The 7,893-nt window shown below is 33.8% G+C and overlaps 1 pseudogene; it reads right to left on the bottom strand.

Annotated features, from left to right (window-relative positions):
• Positions 1 to 35: 35 nt before the first annotated feature.
• On the bottom strand, positions 36 to 2,340 carry LOC139900843 (transcription factor bHLH91-like; annotated as a pseudogene).
• Between the last annotated feature and the right edge of the window lie 5,553 nt (positions 2,341 to 7,893).

Genomic DNA, 7,893 nt, shown 5'->3' on the forward strand with positions numbered 1-7,893 from the left:
CGAATTAATGTATCATATATAACTATGATAAACCCCTATTGTAAGTCATTTTCAAAAGCCATAATCAAATAATATTGCCAAGTGCCCAAAATGCCCTTGCACTTATTTCTAATTAGTTCACTACTTGTAAATTGCTCCTGAAGTCTGAATCTAAACTTGAACCAAAATTTCTCAAAATAAATCCATCCTACCAACTCTTGCTGTCTTTCCTCATTAATCTGCAAAATTAACGAACAAACAGTTAACATTAATTAATTTTTATGTAAATACAAAAAAAAAAAAAAAAAAAAAAAAATTGCCTTTGTGAAAGCATACATTTTGTGTGGACTTGTAATACCAAGATGCAATTTTCTTAACCTTGTTGTTGTATCATTATAACTAAGTTGATTCAATCACATCTTCTAAGTAAATGGGATAAAGTAACAGAATATGCTAACCATAATTCAGTATGAACTTTTTGTAACCTTATTTACAGACATGAATTACAACTATACTAAAAATGATTTTAGTATTTTGTAAGTAAAGCATAACGGTAGATAAATAGACATATTCTAATCTTCAAAATTCAAATATGAAGTAAACATAGACCTGAAAGAAGAAAAAGGCAGATATACAAGGGATACTTGTATGTCCAAATGTAGAAACACCATGTAAAAAGTGCATCCCTCTCATTTCTATCGAGTGAATTGTACATTATGCAAAAAAAGAGTTGTACCTCGTGCCTAAAATGTTGTACATTACGCATAAACTGTTGTACCTTGTGTTAATTTCTTACCTAGTAGCTGAAAATGACTGGGGTTAGTTGCATACTGTTTGTCCACCACCTCAATTAGCTTATTTGCTATAGCACTTGCATAAACAGAGGACCCTTCACAAATCTGCACATGTCATTCACAATAGTAAAAATTTCCGAGAATTAACCCCAAATTCTTTTACACAAATGGGTTGTACTATACAACTTAACAATGCATCTCATGTGTTAAAAAGGTTGTACCTTGGTATTGAACAAATAGCTATAGAAATCACCAATGTAAATCAAGTTGAAGTTCATCAATAACTTTTGAAACAAATAACAAACAATTCACCCTCTTTTGTTGCACCAACTTAATTGTAACTTCATCATCAACAATTCGAACATCGACTTCAGTGTTCTTCGATTTCCTTTGTAGCCATGAACTCCTTATCGAAGAACTTGAATTACCATTATAACCCTGCTGATCATGACCCGTATCGCCACCCCCAAAACCGTTACTCCTCGTGTAAATACTCTCGACGTCTAAAGCCGAATCGTCTTCTGTTTTGTGCCTTTTCATCCTACCTCTATTGCACCTTTTCCTATCTACCAAAATCTTTAGTTCTTCAACTGTTCTCTTGAGCTCGTTTATGTATTCAATCGCGTCTCCAATTATCGATGCTCGATCATTCTTACACATAATCACATAATACCCATAATTAATTCAACAATTAAACATATTTCACATAAACCAAACTACTCAAATACCATCAATATCACCAAAATTATACAGGGTTTAACTCAAGATTAAGTTAACATTATTACAATTACATTACATAAAGTAAAGTAAAATGCATAGACTACTAGCAAGTAATTATACAAACAAGCAAGTTTCAATTTCATTATTATTTTATTTATTTTAATAATTGAAAATTAATTAAGGGTTTCATTAAAATTAATCATACCTTAGTAGGATTAGGGACTAAATTCTTCAAAGCTTCAAACTTGCCATTCATATGTACCCTTCTATGTTTTTCAGTATCAAAATGTTTAGTACTTTTGTTATTTTTATTATCTCCATTTTTGCCAGTAATGATTCCACCACCAAATTCCAAAACTGAATCACCTTCCTGATACATTTGCTCATGAACACCACCCATTTCTCCAAAAACCGACCCATAACCCGACAAATTAAACCCGTTTGGGAGCGAATTTACCAATTCTCTGAAGAATGGAGGTTGTGGAACAAGATTATTCAAAGGAGTTAATGGGTCACACATAACTTGACCCGAAACTTGATCAATGTGGGTCGGGTTAGAAAATGATTTTGACGATGAACATTTTGGTAATTGGAAAAGATTTAGAAGGTCAGGTGGTGGAGTTTGACTAGTCAAACAATTGTTGTTATTATGATAATTGTAATTATTGATTTGTTTTTGTTGGTTTTGAATGTTGAAGGATTGTGGGAAATTGGGAAGTTGATTGTTGTTGAAATTTGAGAAATTTTGATGGTTATGATGATCAATATTAAGGAATTGTTGGTTGGTTATTATTGAGTTTGGATCATAACAAGATGTTGATTCAAACATGTCTGAATTCTCAAGCATTTTTATGGAAGTTTTTTAGTGAGAGAAACAAAAAAGAATTGAAATTTTTAGAAAGAGAAATGGAAGCAGGTTGTGAGCAGGGGACTGGAAGTGAAGATGATATTTACACAAGTACTATGCACCTATATATATAGTACTAAAATAAAATTGATTTTTGTAAAGAAAGAAGTACTAAATATTGCGAGTAACAAACAAATTGGTGCACAATAAATTTAGTTTAAACACATGCGAATGTTTTCGTACACTAAAATGATCGTAAAAGCTATAGTCGGGGATTGTAAGGACTAATGAGTTAAGTCGGGAATAATTGAATGTGTTCATAGTTACCTCAAGAGGAAGACCTAAATATGTAAACGGGTACTTACCTCTAGAGCAACCGAAATCGTGAACAAAATCATCAATCACCGTGTCCTGCATCCCGAGACCAAATAAGTGGACTTCGAAACATGTATTTTCAACCCTGAATAACAATAGGAATCGTTAAGCAGTTGAATCGTATCGTCGAGACTTTCTTTGTTCCAAACTGAGATGATCACCGCGTCATCCGCATAAAAAAGATGCAATAATTTAGAACCCGAGAGCTCAACACATGTTCCTGATATCATACCTTCATCCACCTTGTTTTTTAAACACAAATGTGGCTCTTCCATGATTATAAGAAAAAGAAAAAAAAAAAAAAAAAGACTTAACGGATCACCTTGACGTAACCCTCGTTTGATATTAAACTTCGCGGTGAGACTACCATTTACCAATACCTATCTAAGAGCCTTCTTTAAACACATACTAATCTAAGTCATATGTACTAATATAATTATAGTTTATAATTTCAATATGGGAAATGGGAAACTTGTTTATAGTGTTACCATTATATAAATTTACGTCCTTAGGAAAAGGAAATATTTAATCAATTATTAAAAAAACTTTGGATCATAGTCATATGGTGTGATGTTTTATATTGTGGGTTTAAGTCATAAGCTATGTGTGTGCCTTCCCATTGGGATCTACTCATTAAATTGGTTATATAATACCCAGTAAATGATAAGTATATAAGTCATAAGCTATCATGTTTACCATGTTTAGTATGGCCGAAATAGATTATTTGTTTGCATAAAATTGTACCGTGCTAAATGAAATAAATAGAAGTGATTTAAAGTGAAAGAAAGTAAAATAAAGTTAATTAAGTGAGATAAAATAATGTATAGCAAAAAGAAAGTTAATTAACGTAAAATAATAGTGTAAAAAAAAAAAAAAAATTGTATAGCAACTTTCTGTTGGTAAAAAGGAATTACCAGAAGAAGCAACAAGCAACAGAATGAGAAAGTCTGTTATTTGGGGGATTCTGGTAGGGCCCACCACCTGCATTACTGATCTTTTGATCTGATTTTATTTGTACATGTTTCTTTTCATCGTATCATTCTCCTTTTTTACCAATCAAATTTTTTTTAAACGACAATTTTTTGAAATCACTAAATTATTTATTTCAATGACTCTCATCATTTACACGTATAACACACATTCGGGCGGAAACCCGAATTCGATCGACGGTACCCAGGAACACAGCCATTCGGGCAGTGTTTCTGGATAGAGGTCCGTGAACGAATCCGATAAAACCTCCTATATGGTCAATATATACCACCATTATTAGTGTTCAATTGTTTTAAAGAAAATCATGTCATTATTAAACATCGAACTCATGATCTCCCTCTAACCCATGACACAAAGTACATGGATGAGCCGTTATCTATGCCCGAAAGTTCTTTTACCAATCATTTTTTATTTTTTATTTTAATTCAAATAATGTTTACATTTTTATTTTCGATTATCCAAAATCTAAGTGTCCAATTTATTTTTATTTAATCAAATGAAAGTTATTATGGAGAGATGATATTTAATTGGTGAAGCTAGTAGAGTTTTCTACAACTTGTCAGTGTTTTCATACAAAACACATATAATGAAAAGTTGAGAGTATATAGTATCAATTATTTTCTTATTGCAAACTTAATAAAAAAAAAATGTATAAATATGTATAATTATATACTACTCCAGAAACAGAGTTAAATAATGTACAATGATACATGCAGGTAGTACACTATGTGCATCAGTGTGACCAAACCTGCAAACTAAGAAAAGTAGCAGCATGAGGTGCCATTCGCAATATGGATGTTTGCTTATTATTGTTAGTTTTTGAATTTTATGGTTTAAAACATTTGCTAAGACCAATTTTAACCGTGAACTAAAGTGACAGTGATGTCTAGTCAGATGATGCACTGTTTGATGAAAAATAATTTTTTGACTATGAGGTGGTAATGTCATAGAGTGAAAGTAAATAGTGATTATTTTCAAATTTAAGTGAATGAAAAGGTTTTTGATGATTTGGAAAAATATGATTGAAAATTGAGTGAAAAAAAAGATAAATTAGTAATATAAATATTTCCGTGTTAAATTGTGATTGGTTGAAAATACTCAAACGCCATCTCTATCCTTCGTTACTTGGTTGACAAACGTCAACGTAAGGTCACCGGTGACGCCGACCCCGCGTTAGCGGCATTAGCCAGCATCACTGATGCCAAAATCATGGTCAGAGAGTGCTGGTGACAATGCATTAGGGATAGTCTAAGGGAGGGAAAGGGTTTTGAAAACAAAAAGCAAGAAAAATATCATATACTACATGAATGGTAGTGTAGGAATACCAATTAACTGCTAGAAATTTAGTGGACCCTAACGAGAACATGTGATGATCGTATCGTCAATTACATAACCCACGACAATAAATGGATAAACTAAAGCAAAACGATAAATAAAGCTGTAAGTAACTAGAGGGGGTGAATAGTTACTTAATACATTTTTAACACTTTTTCGATTGATCACTAAATTTGATTAACTATGATCAACCAATTCAACCAGAGGCGGAGCCACCATATAGACTATGGTGGCACGTGCCACCAGTCACCAGTCCAAGAATTGTCTAACGGGTTGTCCAGTGAATTAAAATGAGGTTAAAAGTGTAGCGACCCGACAAAATCGTCATTGACGGCGCCGTCTACTTAGGTCCCGTTACGTGGTCATAAGTCTTTAAAACAACGTTTGACCAAAAGATATGTCGCATTCATTTCAAATGTAAAGATTGTTCAAAGTTTACGAGAATAGTTCTACCACAAGTTACGTTACAAAGTTATAAGTACAAATGAAACTTATGCGACACAATTTAAAAGTAGCCAAAAGACGCTCCGTGTATGCATATATACTCGACATCCAATGCAAGTATCAAAATAATGAGCGGAAGCATGTATCATGTATCGTTCAAGGACCTGAGAAAAACATAGAAATCTGTCAACGAAAACGTTGGTGAAATCATAGGTTTAAGTAAGTAAGTACAAATGAACCACAAGATTTGCATCAATGAAATAATAGTAATACATTCCAAAAGTTTGTTTCACGAGCACCCAATTATCAATGCTTAACATTCCTTCCATAGAACCCCATCACTTAGTGCTAGAACATACAATGTTTCTCGAAAATATATTTCATTCGTAAACGGTAGCGAACCGTTTGAATGAGGGTTTGTCAAACCCATATGGATCCATACAACATAAGTTCTCGCTTACACCCGGAAAGTGTAACTAATGATAATCGAATTGAGGATTTTGTTCTAAACTCGTATGTAGAATGTTTGTTTTCCTGTACTTGTGTTCACTTAGTAAAGAAATGTTTATGTTTTCTCATCCCAAATGTAAGTTCAAAAAGAGTAAAAGTGGGACTATGATCTCACCTTGAGTGCACGAGTAGTAAAGTACTTCAACAAGTAAACGTGTGCAAAGAACAATGCTAGTCTTGACCTAAACAATAGGTTGTATCAATAACGGTAAACACGATAGGTCAAAGATGTTCAATTAGTCCTATGGCTCGTTAAGACTCGATCATAATAGCATGTGAATCAAATTGTCATGTTTCATGCAAGGTACAAGTATAAAAGCATGTTAGAACGATTGCACAAATATTTGGTTAAGTTTGATTAAAAGTCAACTTGGTCGGGTCAAAGTCAACGAAAAAGTCAACATGTTCGGGTTGGGCCCCGAACTATTTTTCTGAGGTTTTTAATCATATATGAGTATGTTAGAACAAGTTTCATGTGAATCGAAGGTCCGTAGTATGCCAAACATTTTTCGTATTTTGGACATGGAGGTCAGAACCTGACCACGGCTTATGTCGCGCCGCGACATAAGCTGGCCGCGCCGCGGCATTGGCCGTGCGCTGGTACCTGGTCAGTCTCAATTGTTCAAGCCCCAAATCAAAACTCTTTCAAGCATAAATTACAAACCGCTAACTCTTAGAACTCGCACCTTATATCGTTGGAAAGGTAATTTGACAAAGAACACAACTAAATATATTTCACCAACCAAAAACATTATTTGTAACAATCGGCTTTCCAAAATAAATGATCGATTAATGCACACATTTAATACTCGAATTTGATAAGTGCACATTTATGATTCGGGCATTTAATGCATACATACAACACGCCGTTTTGTAGGTAATCGAGCATACAATACAACTAACTACTTACTAACAATAATTCATGGCATTCAATGTATCATCTATTCATTTCAAGCTTATCAAACCCTAACCCAAATTCACCAAAAATCACTAATCAAGTTTATGGAGTTTTCTCAAGCAACCTACACATCAAATTGAAGCTAGTGATACTAGGAACACAATTAGAACATGAACTTTTAACATCTAACAACATATGATCATCCAAAATTCAAGAACAACACACCAAAATTCAAGTTCATGCTAGTTATACTAAAACAACGAGATCGAGCATACAAATTACATACACGACATCACAATGCGCCATAGACACTAACTAATACCATTTCAAGTCAAAAACACGAATTTAGAGAAATCTAGAGTTTTAGAAATGTTACCCAAACGAGATGAAGTTGGTACCAAAATGAAGAGGATGAAGAGAGGATCACGAATATGTAATTTATTTTGTTGTAAGCCTCCTAGGTCGAATTTAGATGATGATTGAATGAATTTGGTAAATGTGTGTGTGTTCTTGCTAGAGAGAAAGAGAGAGAGAGGGAGATGGTTGAATGGTGGTGATTGGGGTGGACTAGTTGACCTAGTCAACTAGTTTGCCCCGTGTCAATTTTAGTCCCTCGAGTTTGTAGTCGGGTGCGGAAAATACTTAAACGGAATATTTTAAAACGCGTATTAACGGGAGATGTTATAAACATATAACGGAGTTTAAATTAGTATAACGGAAAAGTAAATGGAAAAAGTCGGGATGTTACATTACCTACTCCTTAAAAGAAATTTCGTCCCGAAATTTAAGTAGGCGTAGTAGTCGTTGTTTCTTCCTCGAGATCTTGCGTTTCTGAATTCACGAATAGATGAGGATACTTCCTTTGCATTTGATCTTGTCTTTCCCAAGTAAACTCGGGTCCCCTTTTGGCGTTCCAACGGACTTTAACAATCGGGATTCAGCTTTGTTTCAATGTCTTGACGGAGGTGTCCACAATTTCAACCGGTTCCTCCACAAAATGA

The sequence above is a fragment of the Rutidosis leptorrhynchoides genome, chromosome 3, assembly GCF_046630445.1.
Source record: "Rutidosis leptorrhynchoides isolate AG116_Rl617_1_P2 chromosome 3, CSIRO_AGI_Rlap_v1, whole genome shotgun sequence".
In the NCBI taxonomy this organism is placed as follows: domain Eukaryota; kingdom Viridiplantae; phylum Streptophyta; class Magnoliopsida; order Asterales; family Asteraceae; genus Rutidosis; species Rutidosis leptorrhynchoides.